The sequence below is a fragment of the Callorhinchus milii genome, unplaced genomic scaffold (genome assembly GCF_018977255.1).
Source record: "Callorhinchus milii isolate IMCB2004 unplaced genomic scaffold, IMCB_Cmil_1.0 Scaffold8, whole genome shotgun sequence".
Classification (NCBI taxonomy): domain Eukaryota; kingdom Metazoa; phylum Chordata; class Chondrichthyes; order Chimaeriformes; family Callorhinchidae; genus Callorhinchus; species Callorhinchus milii.
In genome coordinates, this window is record NW_024704749.1 from 4,845,214 (window position 1) to 4,861,816 (window position 16,603).

Consider the following 16,603-nt stretch of genomic DNA (forward strand, 5'->3'; position numbering starts at 1 on the left):
TATGGTAGATGTTGCTCACGGGGCGATTCCTATGAATGTTGTGCCAGCTTAGCAGCAATGTGAGCAACATTGCAAAGAATGGGAGTATGATTCGCACAGAGTATTGTAAAGAGGGAATGGGGGGAGGAGGGGAGGTGACCGTAAGCGCGATCAAAAAGGAAGGACTTTAGGCAGGATTTGAAGGTGGGGAGGGAGGTGGGGGGGTGGGGGTGGCGGCGAGGCCGAGGGATTTAGGGAGAGAGTTCCAGAGTTTCGGCAGCGTATCGGCTGAAGGCACGGCCACCGATGGTGGAACAGAAAACACACGGGACAAACAGGGGGCTGGAGACAGCGGGCGGGTGGTGGAGCGGTGGTGAGGGGTAAGCAGGAAGGTACAGAGGGATACCAGAAGATATGCAGAGATGTAGAGCAATGTCTCTTGCGGCCAACCAGAATCTCTCCGCACACATATGAGAGCCACCCACACACCAGTAGCCCAGATGCCTCAGGGAAAGAAACTTTGAAGAGTCCAGAAGATTAGTGACTTCATAACACTATTCGAATATTGCCTTCACGAATACGCTGTTTAACGAAAAAGTTATTAAAGGGGCAGAATTTTGCTCAGTTGCTCACATGTATGCATGTGGCAATGTATGAAAGGACTCAAAACCATTTCCAAAAGGCTCTACTGGTATGCGACAAGGATTCTAATAATAATCCTTACATTTGGTTTGGCTACTCTCATGTTATTGGCACTATCGGAAAAGACAAGGGAGTTTTATTTCTCCCTGCGTCCTGGCCAACAACACCCCCCCCCCCCCCCCCCCCGGGTGGAATTATTATTAATATTATTGATAGGTTTCATCCCAGCCTTTCATTCTCTCTCTCTCTCTTTCTCTCTGTGTCTCTCTCTTCGGATTCCGAGGGAGACGGAGTCAATGACGAGGAGAGGACAAGTCACGACAAAACAGAAGGCTTGGGCCCCACCACTGTTGTGAATGCTCTCCCTGATACCCTGTTGGAGGGAAAGATTTTCACCCACTGGGGCTGAACACATCACAGTAATATTGGCAGCAGACCCCTCGTTACATGTGCACATCAGATGGTTTTGGACGTTGGCAGTATTAAACGTACATGTGCCACGCACGTGTTTCAGCGTGAAGGCACCAGACATCACACGCATCCAACTGGGATTGTCCCCCCACCCCCTCCTTCCCCCTCGCCGTCCCTCGCCTCCACCACTGCCTCGCGTTCCCTCCTGTGCCCTCACCGCAAATTGATTTGGCTTGGAGTTCCTCGCGTACCTCCTACTCATGGGAATTCCAGTGTTAGACTGTTGGAATGGAAGGCGAGAGGATTGCCAGCTGAGCCAGACCGACCCCGGATCACAAGGAGTGCGTAATGGAAGTGCGATCTTTACTGAAAGTGCACGTTACCTGCGCCTAATCCCTCCACCCACCCCCCCGCCACCCCACCCCCCCGCCCACCCCCCCCCCCCCACCCCATCACAAAGCAGCATGTGCCACTTCAGGGAGAGTTTACCTGTTCCATCCCAGAAGCAGGGAGGTTCCCGTGCATAGGTGGCACACGCATGTGAAGCTCTATTCTTATAGAGTGTATGCGCTCCAGGACGCTACCCCTTGTGAAGGGAGCTGTATAAACTCAAGTTGTCCTTGTGTTCTTATTATCTTGGGAGACAGTATATAGTTAGGGAGCGAAAGTGAACTGGATGGACTTAGTCTTCTTACATCTCCTTAGCAATTCTTATGTTCCTGCGACTCTCAGTCTGGTTTAGATACTCTTAATCACAGCGATGAGTTTCACCCACCGTGTGTTAGACTCTGAGGTTAAAGTTTAATAACAATAAACGTTACGGCGCCTTTCGCTTGCGGGGCTCGTCTCAAAGCGTTTCACAGCGATTCACTGTGGAATATAGCGATTGTATGCTTTGGGGCGAACTTTACGCACAGCACTGTCCCACAAACCCCCGTGAAGTGAACGATCAGTTTAGGAGACCAGGGAGGAAGAGACGCCCTTCTCTTCCCAACAGGTAACATGGGACCTTTAACCTCCGCCTGAACAGGGCACACACGGGACCTCAGTTTAATATCCAAACAGGACCTCAGTCAATGCAGAACTTCCCCAGCACTGAATCAGGAGTGTCAGCCTGCCCGAGGCTGCGAGTTTCCATTGAATGGGGGGGGGGGGGAGGAGAGAGAATACACTTCACTCTGCGTCCAAATCTGTGCTAAATCTGACCTCATTAGTGTTCTAAGAGACAATTATAGCGGTGGAATGTAGTGACTGTGTAGTTTGCAGCCAATGAGTGTCTCTCAGCACCGCCCAATCTGAAATCCCTATCAGCAGACAGTATGTGAGCCTTCCTGTTGTGTACAGTTGCACTTTGATGGCTGAATTTTATTGTGTTCATCCTGTCAATGCCAGCTTTACTGGGGACAGTGCTGAGTAAACAGGAACTCCATATGGCAGCCACAACAAGACCTTTGATTTGCGGATCAAGGCTTTATTATGATTACAATGATACATTCCAGCCTGATTGATGCTGGAATAGGGGGCTGGAAGCTGATTAAAGCACGGAGCACCAAGCCAAGCACTTTAATCAGCTGAAAGTCCCCCTTGTCCCATCGTAAAACATGCCACAACATCCATTATGATTATTAGCTGACAAGACAGGAGCAAAAAGAAGTTAATAGTGGTGCTTTAAGAACCTAGCCTATATTCTCCCCACTCCCCTCCACCAGACACACACACACACACACACAACTATTGATATTTTTATGCGTTTCACCCACAAAATACAGTCAATCCACTTAACAGTATATCACATGAAGTGCCTTTAGACATCGCAACGAGGACTGTAAAGTGAATTGATTGTGTATTTTGTGGACGAGATGGAGCAGCCAATTGCACACAGCAGCGTCCCACAAAAACAGTCATGGTTTGATTGACCAAATTATTATTTTTTTTGAAGGGATTATTACTCCCGGAAAAGCGATCCGCCAATCGACTAACAATCGGGCTCCTACTTTCTACTGGCTAAACATAGGTGTGTGGATTAAGGAAACTTGCCGGGAATCGGGCAGAGCGAAATGTTGGGCAAGCTTTTAAACGGGAATGAGAAAGTAAACCCAGAACAATACTGCCGGATACACCAAGACAGTTAGAACAGGAGGAGCTCCAAAGAGGCAATTTCAGGACAGACATCAGGAAGATAAGACAGAAGAATTAATCATCGAAGCAGGTTGCCCAGAAGGGTGGTTGAGGTCAGGACTCTGGGATTCATTTAAAAACACAGCTCAGTGCTGTAATGGGGAGTCTGGTGGGAGTGGATATTGTGGATCAGATGGGCTGAAAGGTCTTTGTCATCTGAACCAAATTTCTTGCGAGATCTATTTTATAATAATACTATATAATAATCTTTTCAATTGATATAGCACCTCATCACGCCCTTTAGTCATCTCAAAGCATTTATACCGTAAAGGCAATGTACTCTATACACCAGGCAGAAGAAATGCAGCAGCCAATTGCGCACAGCAGTATCCCACAAGCAGTCGAGGATTGAGTGACCAAATTATAATAATATTTTTTGGGGGGGAAGGGATTATTACCCTCGAAAAGTGATCTGCAAATCGACTAATAACCGGGTTCCTACTTACTGCTAGATAATTAGAGTGTGTGGAGTAAGGAAACTTGCCTAAGGTTTTGCCCCACCCGGGAATTGAACCCGGGTCCTCTCGCTTGTGAGGCGAGTGCTCTAACCACTATGTTACAGCCTAACTTAACTCCGAGCTGTGGAGAAAGGGGAGGTGAACGGTCGAAGAGGAAAGTCTTCAGGTCCGACCGATCTTCACTCTGCTGTTATCTGTTTTTTTCTGAAAGTTCTACATCGCAAAATACACCTATTTCTGCAAAATCAAATAATTTCTAAAAACCACAGACTGCAATTTTACTCAAATGCTTCCCAACACGACAGTGCATGCAATAGTGTGGAAAGAGCCTATAAGGATATCATTATTGTCCCACTCGTTTATCATTGGATTCAGACTTAATCTGGTATTAAGTGCTTTTGGTGATACAATGTTAATTATAGCCCCACGAGAGCAGTATAAAACCACATGTGAATTTCATTGAGTCTCTTAAAATTGAGGTTGCAAGTCAAATGGGGAGTTGAGTATTTCGGGCTCCAATTATGCCTGTGCACAACTTGAGGCTACATGTCACAGACCGATGTTATGATGGCTTGATAGGTAATAATTCGCCCCCAAGAAAATGCAGTCACTCCACTTGATTCACAAGCGAGAGGACCAGCGCTCATCGGGCGAAACCCTAGTTGGCAAGCGTCCTCATTCCAAACGGGAAGTGAGTAGGAACCCGGTTGTTAGTCGATTGGTGGATCGCTTTTCCGGGGGTAATAATGTTTTCCAAAGTTGAGACTTGTTGTTGTTATTGTTGCGTTGAGAGGGGAAGGGACAGACTACACGAGGAGCTGGTCAGATCTTCTGCTCATCCATTCACTCTCGTGTCACCAGGTTAACAGAAGCACATCAGCGAAATCAGACCCGGTCTGTATCTATCCGGTGACTCCGGCTAGAGGTGGACTTTGCCTGGTCTCATCTGAGCACAATGCCTGCTCGGGTTAGATACCTTGTGGGCGGATGTAGGGGAGGGATGGGGAGGAAAGGAATCAAATAGCCCTGTGGGAGGAGGAAAATGCGGAAGGAATCTCTGAGCCACAGGCAGGGCTTTAAATGATGCTGTGAACTGGGAGAGAGGAGGCAGAGTTGTTCAGTCGTATAGAGCTTATGTACCCTGGAGAGAGAGCTGCAATCTTCACCGTACTAACAGCCACACACACACACACACACATCCTCTCTATAAATAGCCATTCTCTCTTCCCTCTATTTCCTCAACCTTTTTTACTCCCCCCCCACCCACCACTATTTCTCCCCTACCTCTCCTCCCACCTGCTCACACCGCACTCCTCTACCACCCATCCCATCGCTCGGGCCTTCTGCACATCCCTCAACCCCAACCGCTCCACCATCAGCCGCCATGCTTTCAGCCACCACATCCCGAAACTCTGGAACTCCTGCCTCAATCCCTCCACCTTCCTCCCTCTCTAACCATCTTCAAATTGTTCCTGAAGACCTTCCTTTACGACCGTGCTTCTCTCTCTCTCTCTCTCTCTTTCTCCGTTGCTCAGCTTCAGGCTCCGCCATTGTTAGGAGCTGCCCTGGGTGAAGGGTTAGTAAGTGCAAGTTGTTGTTGCAGGTGTTGAAGGGCCAGATTCATGCCTTTGGTATGGTGTTGTCACTGAGTACGAGGACCTCGTGTTCTGGCTTTGAAGGTGGATTCCAACAGGTGCTACCAGTGTCCTTCTCACCTTGAGTCTGAAACCCTTTACCAGTTGTATGCGTGTGTGGGAGTTGGGTCAGATTTAGTTGGGTATCAAGACCCCTCTCACCCCTTCCATTCACCTCTTATTCAGGCTAGTCAGTGACAAAGCTCCAGTGGGACCTGAAAGGATAGTATAACAGAGCCTTGAAAACACCAGCAAACAGAGCGAGTTAAGGGATTAAATCCTTACGGGGGTGGGGGAGGGGGGAAACGAGAAGAATCATGACAGCGGAAATGATTGAATATGCCGGGAACACGAGCCGGAATCCTCTCTTTAAAGAACGCTGTCCTGGCAGTTTTAATCACGGTGCAAAGCAAATAGAAGCCGACAGTGTTTGGGCTGTAGGATACCAGATGATGTGGGAGTTGGTTTCATTAAAAACAGATTAAAAAGGCACGGTGCCCGCACTGGGCTGGGTCCTCTGCCCCTACAACTCAGACACAGCCCTCCACCCCCCACCACCTCCGCCCCTTCCCCCCGCCACTTCCCCAATCTGATTAATAGCATCAATCACCTGCAGAGTTGTGAGTGTGTGTTTGTGAGTGTGTTTGTGTGTGTGTGTGTTTGAGAAAGTGTGTGTGTGAGTGTGTGTGTGAGAGTGTGAGTGTGTGTGAACATGTGTGTGAGTGTGTGTGTGTGAATGTGTGTGTGTGTGAGTGTGTGTGAGTGCGTGTGCATGCGCGCACGGACAGAAGTATTTTTGTAACTGATGCCGTTCTACCCCTTCAACAGCGGCGTAGCGGTTAGAGCACCGGCCTCACAAGCGAGAGGACCCGGGGTTTGATTCCCGGCATGCCGAAACCTTAGGCAAGTTTCCTTATCGAGTCGCTGAGACGTCTCAAAGCTCTTCACAGGATATATTGTAAAGTGAATCGACTGTATATTTTTGGCCGAACGGATGGAGTGGTCTGACGGCTTGTTTCTCCTAGTTTTGTAAAGGTGTGTGGTGGGGGGTGGGGGAGGGGGAGGGGGTGTGCTGGGGTGGTGGGAGGTGTGGTGGGGGGTGTTTAGAGGACTTGGTGGACACCAACACACAAAATGGTCCATAGTCTGAGATCAGCTGCTCCAGATGGCTTGTTGGCATGTACCTCCGTTTCTCGCCCGTTGCCACTGGGTGGCAGTGGAATGACAAGAATGTGCAGGGCAGCCTGTGGCTTTGACCTTTTAGATTCCTGTTTATGCAGTAAATTGGTAAGAATGTACAATGTGCTCGGTTTGAATCACTGCGAAGATAAACGCTCACTTCGTGGCTGTCTGGGACACATCTGTGCGCAAATTGACTCGGGTTTGCCAACCTAAAAATAAAAGAATCACTGCACTTTGCTCTCCGCCGCAGCCAGCCCCCTCTCCACCGCACTCGACTCCCCTTGCTCCCCTCGCCTCCAGGAACTGCCTCCTATTCCCGATCCTCACCCTGGTTCACCTCCGCTCGCTCAAGGGCCAGGTGCGGGCTGCTGAATGCACTTAGCTCAAATCCGGCTGGACCTCATCAAAACCTACTGCCCCGCTTTCGCCTCAGCCAAATCGTCCTTCTATTCCAAGTTAATCCTGGAGGCGAAGGGCAACCCCAGGCTCCCGTTCTCCACCGCCAACTGGCTCCTCCGCCCGCCACGCCGCGCCTCGCAGATTCTTTCCTCCGACTCCCACCGTGAGGAAATGCTGGACTTCCTCGAGTCCAAAATCAAGGCAATCTGCTCAGCTGCCACTGCCCTCCCAACTTCCACCCCTCCCTCCATAACCCCCCGCCACCCACCCCACCACTACCCATCCCTCCTTCCACATCTTTGAACCTGTCACCCCCTCCTTGGTCATCACCATCATATCCTGCATGAAGCTCGCCACCTGCTCCCTGGACCCCATCCCCACCCCTCTCCTTGCCCCACTACACGCCGACATATCAACCTCTCCCTGTCATCTGGCACTGTTCCACTCAAAACAGCCACTATCACTCCCACCTTGAAGAAACCTTCCCTTGACCCAACACAGCTATCCAGCTACCGGCCCATTTCCCACCTCCTTTGTCTGTCTAAAGTCCTTGAGAGAGATGTCGCCTCCCAGCTTCGCTCTTTCCTCTCCTCCCACTCCCTCCGTGAGTCCCTCCAATCGGGTTTCCGTGCTGCCCACAGCATGGAAACTGCTCTGGTCAAGGTCACAAGTGACATCCCACGGTCCCTTCGCCTCGCTTCCTCCCTTGCCTCCTTCAAGGTCGGCCTCAAGCCCCTTCTCTTCGACCGTACCTTTGGTCGCCCTCCCACCTCTCTGCCTTCCCTCAACCCTACCCCACCCCTCTCCCATGCTCGGGTCCTGACCTTCCGACGTGAAAGGCGCTCTATAAATGTCATGTTTACAACAATTGGAAGTAGATAATTGTTTGGAGCGGACAATTATTTGGGGAGTAATTATTAGATAATTATTTGGGGAGGACAAGTTTGCAGGGCTATGGGAAGAGAGCGAGGGAGTGGTTGATTTGGATAGCTCTTTTGAAAGAGCCAACGCAGACACGATGGGCCGAATGGCCTCCTTCTGTGCTGTATAATTCTGTGACTCTCTGATGAATTCCTGTGAAGCTCTTTCACATGTTTGATATGGAGTCCTCCAGCATAGTGGTTAGACACTCGACTCGCAAGCGAGAGGACCCAGGCTCAATTCCCGGGCAGAGCAAAAGTTTAGACAAGTTTCCTTACTCCACGTGCCTCTGTTTACCAAGCAATAAATAGGAATCCAGTTGTTAGTCGATTGGCGGATCGCTTTCCGAGGGTAATAATCCTTCCAATAAAATAAAATAAATAATAATAATAATTTAGTCACTCAATCCATGACTGTTTGTGGGACACTGCTGTGTGCATTTGGCTGCTGCATTTCACCCACAAAATATACGGTCAATTCACTTTACAGTAGCTTCTGTGAGACGTCTCAACGACGTGATAAGGCCCTGTATCGAATGCAGGGATTATTATAAACAGGCGGTTCAAATGAGCAGGAAAATCAGTGAAATGTCATTTCCTTCATCTTCCAGCAGGTGGTACTGGCACACAAACCCTCCAACTAAGATTTGTTGTGCACGTTTCGGTTGAGACAACGAGAGAGACAAAATATACAGTCAATTCACTTTACAGTATATCCTGTGAAGCGCTAAGAGACGTCTCAAATACGTGATAAGGCGCTGTATCAAATGCCAGGATTATTACTATTATCATTATTGTTTGGAAGTGGATAAGACGGTTATCAATAGACAGACTGGCTTTATTTAGCATGAATACAATTAGCCTGGAGGTTTATGTGTAAGAGAAGTTATTATCTGTGGGCTGAATTCCCTTGGGGGTTGTGTCAAAATAAGCCTTGTATTTGATACAAAGCCTATAACCTCCAAACATCTCAAGCTTCACCTTTCATAGGCAATTGGAGTAAAATAATGTGTATTTTAAAGGCCAACACGGCATTGATTCACATACCCCAATGACCCACAAACAGCTATGAAGTGACCTCCTCAGCCCCCACCCCTCCCCCCCACCCCGCAGACTCAACCCACTCTTTGGGGAGTCCTCATTGCCCTAACTGGCACTCGCCAGCCTGCGTTCTGGGATTTGGGGGAGCACGGGTGCGTCTCTCCAGGCAGAGAGCGCGGGTACTCCATGAGGATTGGAGATGTGTTTCCGTGTGGGTCAGACCCCTGGTTGGCCGGGGGGAGGGGTGCAAACAATACCATGATTCTCTGAACAACAACACAATCACTCGCACAGCGTAACATCCCAGAGCGCTTGCCAGTGGCGGAGCACAAGGTTGAGCCGGAGGTGATCATAAGCACGGATGGTCAACTAGGAAGATATTCAGGCGTGACCTGAAGATGGGGAAGGAAGGGGCAAGGCAGAGGGAGGGATAGAGGAAGAGTGTTCCAGAGTTTCGGGGTACAGCGATTGAAAGCACGGGGCACGAGGGACATGCAGAAGGCAGGACCCCGTGGAGCGGAGGCAGCGGGTTGTGAGTTGGGGTGGGGTGGGGGGGTAAAACAGGTCAGAGAGGTAGGGAAGTGCCAGGACGTGAAGGGATTAAGTTTTATTTGAAGGATTTGTTGGGGCTTTATTTCCACAGGCTCCTGGGGCGAGGGAGCATCATTCTCCAGAGCTTCGTGTTGAAGGGGTTTATTTTCCATCCACTTCCCAACCAACGATCGCAACGTTTCCTCAGTGTTCTTCTGGGGATCAATCCCCACCGAGCTGCTGAATTATAGGAGCACGATCAAATCTCTGGCAAAACCCGTCAGCTGGTCGGTATGAGAAAAATCCACATTCCTATGATTATCACATCGCTAATTATTATTGCTATTATTATCAATATTGTTTACATCATATTCTCTTCCCCCGATATATCTACTTACAAGCCACAACAAAAACAAATTCATGCGAGCGTGAACAAGTTACACGGCAGCTGATATCAGTCAGTCAACTCGTCAACAACAACAACAACTTGGATTTATATAGCGCTCTCCACAGTGGACGGCGTCTCAGAACGCTTCAAGAAGGATGTCCCAAAGGCCCTGGACAGTTGAAGGGTTTGCACCCGAGCTGGGGGTTGGAATCAAGAAGGGTGCAGGCTAGGTGGGGGGGGTGCGGTGGTGAGAGGGTGTCTGTCCAAAAGCACGATCAAAGAGGAAAGTCGTGAGATGGGCAAAGGGAGGAGACGAGACAGGGGGATTCGGGGACGGAGTACTAGAGGGTGGGGGCAATGGTGAAGCAGGGAGGGAGTGGACAGGTTGGTATGGTGTTAACAGGTTAAGAGACAAGGAGGCACGCCAAACCGTGCAGGCCAAAGCGAAGGCAGCTTTTCCAGCCTACCTCCCCAAGCTATTGACTGGCGATGAAACCAAATCCAGATCGCACTGAACTGTCTCATCGTCCTCTCGCCCAGCGGAACCTTTGCCAGATTGCCTTCTGAGAAGAGACCTGGGGGGAAGGTAAACAAGATAACATGCTGACAGAGCTGTGTCGGGAAATTGTCAGTCTCCGTTGCTCAATCCTACTACATGGAACCACGGCAAGTGCCAAGGTCTGAAAGGCTCTCTATCTCAACGTAACTCGCTGTTGGGTAATAATAATCCTTTCGTGTCTGGAGGAGGTCCCAAAGCGTTTCACAGGATATACCGATCAGTGGAACGGCCATGCGGTCTGTGGGCTGACGACGCAGACTAGCTGTCGGGTTTGCTTTCATCACCAAAGTTGCCGCGCTTCAAAGCGATCTGTCGTCTGAAGCGTTTTGAGACGGGACGTCCTCCCGGTGTGAAGGGCGCTAGACAAGTGAATTTTGTAATGGTGGTTGTTGTTGTTTGAGACGTTTCAACGCGGTAAGGAGTCTCGTCAGTCGCTGTTACCAATTACCAATCAGTCAAACAGACGGTTCCCCCTCTTTTCACATTGTTTCGGATTACCCAACAATTATCGTATAATAATAATAATAATCCTTGAATTTGATACAGCGCCTGATCACGTCTGCGAGACGTCTCTCAAAGTGCTTCACAAGTGGATTGATTGTGTATTTTGTGGGCCAAACGGGGCAGCTGATTGCGCACAGCGGCGTTCCCACAAACAGTTTTTTTTTAAAGGATTATTACCCCCGGAGAAGCGATCCACCAACCAGGTTCCTACTTACTTCTAGGTAAGCAGAGGTGCGTGGAGTAAGGAAACTTGCCTAAAGTTTCACCCTGCCCGGACTGGAACCCAGGTCCCCTCGCTTGAAAGTAGAGCGCGATGACCAATGCTCGACAGGGCTCCACAAACTCCCTGTTTGCACCGTTTGGCATCCAGTTACAGAGATGCGTTAAGCAGCGGTTTCTGCTGGTTGGGGCCCTGTTTGTTTTGCACAAGTGTTAATCCCTCCACAGGGTGGAAGAGACCAGATACTCCCACGACACAATGCTCTCAGCTCACGCGGGGGCCTTCAGGGCTGACAGGGGATTGAATGTGAATGTGTGATGGTAAACACTGTGTGAGGTGAGTGGCAGTTTCAATCTGCTCACGTATCAATAATGCAGACCTCAAATTGTCCAGTGCCAGGCAATAATTGCACACGTCAAATGTATTAAACAAACGTAACTCCTGCATTTGATAGAATGGTTTTACATTATAATAATCATAATCCTTGCAAATTGATAGTGTCTTTCAGGTCATTGAGACATCTCAAAGCACTTCACACAATCCATGGTAAAGTGGATTGATTGATTGATGGATTGATGGATGGATGGATGGATTGCTTGCTTGCTTGCTTGCTTGTGTGTTTTGGGATCATTCCTCTTGGAAGTGTTGGGATTTGAATGAATTTATTGACGTTCAGTCACAGTACAGATTATTGGATGACCACATCCTGGTCAGAGCTTTATTCCAAAAAACATTAGCACACACCGCTGCTGGTCAAGCCAACTGAACACAGAATAGCAGCGGCAGAAAAAGCACGGCAGGTTCTGTAAATAATCTGCGATCTCATGGAATTTGAATGGAAACCCATAATGTGACTTAGTTCAATACCTTTCCCACAGGTGGTAACAGGTGCCTTGGCACAAGTCCTGTGGCACAAGTCAGCCTCCCTCCATTCCCCCACTTCCCCACCCCCAATCCCTGATCGCTTTCCCCATCCTTGCCAAATTATTAATAATAATAATTGCATTTGATACATCTTATTACATCTTAGAGCCGTCTCAAAGCGTTTCACAGAATACACTGTAGAGTGAATTGGCTGTATCTTTTGTGGGCGAAACGCGGCAGCCAATTGCGCAGAGCAGCGTCCCACAAACAGTCGTGGATTGAAACGACCAAATTATTATTATTATTATTATTTTGGGTGGGGGGTTATATTTTTGTTGAAGGGTTTATTACCTCCGGAGAGCAATCTGCCAATCGACTAGCAACTGGTTTCCTACTGACTGCTAGATAAACAGAGGCGTGTGGAGTCAGGAAATTTACCTAGGGTTTCGCCCTGCCTGGGAATCGAACCCAGGGCCTCTCGCTTTGAGTATGTGCATGTGTGAACCAGCGACGAGAGTGAACCCCAGCGTTAGAAGAATGAGCTTGGAGCAATGATTAGACAAGCGAAGGGTCTTCACTCTTGAGAGACAACATCTCGGAGAGATGTAAAAAGTGTGTCAAATTTTAAATGGGATTGAGAGCTTTTAATCCCATACTTAAGGATGGTCAGAGACACCAGAGCATGAGGACCTAGGTTTCGAGTTTCAAAAGGCAATTTCAGGGCAGACACCAGGAAGTATTTCCTTACCCGGAGGGTAATTGGTGGTGGAACAGGGAAGATGGTGTGATGTAGGTACAGTAGGGGTGGATGTTCTGGATCAATGAGATCAGATCAGCTGAAGGGCTTTCTTCATCCGAAACTTCTTCAAACCACCCCTCTCGCTCAACCTGTTTCAGTCATTAATTTTCCGCTGGGTAAAGAAACATTTCCTGGTACCTGTCCTGAAATGACCCTTAAATCCGATTCCTCTTGTTCTGCCGTCTTGGCAATTGTAAAAGATTTAAGAATTCCTTTAATTGTCAGAAAAACCTGTATTATTTCGCTTTTTTTTAAATCTGTCTTCGCAGCAGCAAATAAACAACAACAGGTAAGAGTAAGTTTGATGTGGACACCAAGACTTTCTCCATTTACCAGCCGAAGAATGACAGAAAAAACCCCATCACCGGCCACTTTCAAACATGACACGTCTTACAATACTATATCTGTATCAAATGCAAGGATTATTATGAAATTGTGTAGTCCCGATGAGCAGGATTAACACGGAGAATGGAATCCTTTGTTAAATCAACGGCTGTTCCAACATTTAATTCACATTTTCGTCTTAACCTTTCATTTGCTTTTCTTTGCTGAGCGAAAGGAGTCGTTCCTGTTCTTCAATTCGAAGAGGGGTTTGACGTGCCGTTTGGTCTCTGGGAAGCTGCCAACAGGAACTGAATTTGCATAACTCTTGTATTCATAGCCCATGACGGAGGAACAGAGAGAACAGATATAATGTTATGGCAGAGGTTAGCCAAGGCGAAGCAAATTCGTGTGTGAATCCTTACCACAAAAATTTATCGTGTGTGCGCAGTCTGGTATGATAGTAATAATCTGGATTTGGGCTTGCTAGGCAGAGATACCGGGAGATTCCCACACACGCGTGTTTGTGTGCGCGCAGGTGTTTGTGTGTGTGTGTGTGTGTGTGTGTGCGTGTATCGGTGTGTGTGTGTGTGCATATGTGTGTGTGTGTGCGTGCATCTGTGTGTGCGCGTGCGAGTGTGTGTGTGTGTGTGTGCGTGCGAGTGTGTTGTGCGTGTGCGTGTTCGTGTGCGTGTGCGTTCCTTAACCATCCTGCCCACTAATCCTGTTTAATCTCGGCGTCAAAAAAATATTACCTGGTGTCTCTCTCTGAAATGGCCCTTTGCAACTCCAAATCCAGTACCCCTTGTTCTGCTGCCTTGACAAATCCATGTGCGTGTGTGTGAGCGTGTTTGTGTGAGCGTGCGTGTGCGTGTGCGTGCGTTCGCTGCTCAGTCTGATAGCTTTTTGTTCTGCATGCGTGGGTCAATTTCGAGCCGGTCAGTGACTTTACCAAATGAGCTGTCAGCAGACCTCCCGGCCTTGCTCACGATTGCAGAAGACTGTAAGACATTATGTTTTGTCCCAAGTTAAGAACTTGCACATTCACTGAGTTCCTCCCGTAATGTCTCTCCCGTTACTTGACCCGCGCACGGTAACCACTCTTTAACCCGGCATCAAAGAGAATCTAAGCACGTCAGTGGTGCCTGCGTCTCGACTCAGACATTTCTTGAGATCTTCTGTTAATGTCTGTACGGCATTAACACCCAGTAATGTTACAACCTTCAGCCTTTCTGCCCCCAACCTCTGGAACTTTGGTCAGGTTCCCACCCGTACCCTCCTGATCCTGATCCTCCTGCTTACCTTGAAGTAAACAGAAACATGTGGGTGGAGTAAGGACACTTGCCTAAGGTCTCGCCCCGGACCGGGAATCGAACCCGGGTCCACTCGCTTGCGGGACGAGAGCGCTAACAGCTACACTACGGGAACAGGCAGACAGGGCCTTCGTTTAACATCTCATCCTCAGGCCGCACTTCCCAACAATGCAGCCTCAGCTCCTCAGTGCTGCATTGGAGCATTAGCCTAGATTGCGAGCTGAAACTCCCGACCGGCGGGGTGTCGGGGGGGGGGGGGTGGGTTTCAGTGGGGGCGGGGGATATTGAACCCACAATTTTCTGACTCCGAGGAGAGAGAGTGCTAGGCTTCAAAAGGACCAGCCTCCAAATTCTGGGCCAAGATAAAATTTTAAGACAAAATGATACGACGGCCTGAGGCGAGGTGGAATTTCAGGCCTCAGGTGGGGAAAAAGGGCTGGTGTTCCTCAGTCCCTCGCTTGATGAGTAACGGCACAAACACTCTCACACCTCAGCCCTCAGCTGTGCAAACTGCAGCCATGGGACCAATTTGGATGGCAGTGAGTGTTTTGCTGTTGGCACCTGCACCTCTTCAGAAGGCCATTAAATTAATCCCAAGGGAAAAAGCACGTTCCCCAGAGCCAAACTTCTTGCTTTGTTTTCAGGTGGCTCTCTTTTTCTTTTTGCTGATCTCCCCACTATCTCTTCCCCCAGAAGTCCTGAAGCTCAGTGGTTCGAGCACTCCGCCTCTCAAGCGAGTGGATCCGGGTTCAATTCTCGGGCTGGACAAAACCTTGGACAAGTTTCCTTACCTCTGTTTACCTCGCAGTAAGCAGTAACCCAGTTGTTAGTCGATTGGCGGATCGCTTTTCCAGCGGTAACAATCCACCTCCCGAAAAAAAATGCGGTCACTGTTTGTGGGGACGCTGCTGTGCGCAAATTGACTGCCGGGTTTCGCCCACAAAATATAGTCAATGCGCTTTACAGTATATTCTGTGAAGCGCTTTGAGACGTCTCGAAGACGTGATAAGGCGCTGCATCAAATGCAAGGATTAGATAGGATTACATTGAGAAAGAAAAGGGGGGGGGGGAAATCATGATCACTGGCTGCCTGCACTGTGCTGCCCTGCCTGGCTGGACTGGGGCTGAGTACTCTCTCGCTCACCCCACCGACGGTGGAGCTGATTAAAGAAATAAGATGCAATTGCTGTGTTCTACACGGGCGTTTTTTCTGCAAACAGCCCCATGTGTCGCGTGTCAAAGTTTCCGATGGTACCATCTCAGGCGTCCGAACAAGTCTGGGTGAAACCATCTGAGAGGTATTTATAAATTAAAAACATGCAGAAAAAAAAGAGTTTCAACCTTCAAACCGCAGTCCCGTCTCCACAACAGCTGGACAGCTTTCCAGATAGACAAATCAAAAAGCTCAGTGCAGAGGTTTAAGCTCTCTGGGGTTAAAGCTGAGCCCTGGGAGTGTAGGGGGGGGGGGGTTAAACTTGTATTTATATAGCAATGAGGGGCGCTGTATAAATGCAAGCTGTTGCTGTTGTTGTTAGCGACGGATTTAAACCTGACATGTTGCATTTTCCATTTTTTTGTCAAATATAAAAACGAATATAAAACCCAGCCTTTTTGTTTTTCACCAAAACGTTGAACTATGAGCTTCGGCGGTCGTACGTGTTTCAATTTAGTTTATTTTTTCAAGGTGGGGGAGGGGTTGGGGGGGGCGGGGGGGGGGGGGGAGAAGGAAGAATGCAAAATTAATAATGTGAAATTTATTACAGAAAACGGGCAGGCCGTGGCTGATGCAATATGTGGCTTGCTGAAGGAAACAGGTGTCACCTGCAAAATACACAGTCACTACATTAATTTGCAGTCAATCCTGTGCAACGCTTTGAGATGTGCCCCCCCCCCACCCCGACATGAAAGGCTCTGTATATCAAATGCAAGGATTATTACTGTTATAAATATAACAGCATGACAGTCTGTGATTATCTCCCCCCCCTCGAAAGGAAAAAAAATAAGCTTTCCGTCTGCTTGTCCAGCAAGGACCACCCCACCATCCCGGTATGGCGTTGGCTTCCGGGGTTAACGGGAGCTAAGTGGGACTACTCCCCTCTCCCCCCCCCACCGTGACTGGTCTGACCCTCCATATCCCACCGATGAGCCAGGCTGGGCTGGGCCGGGCCGGGCTGGGAGCAGTGCCCTGGAATACTGCAGACCTTCCTGGCTCAAGAACCGGACAACCGAGACCGCTACGGGGGGGGCTCGATTCCGACAT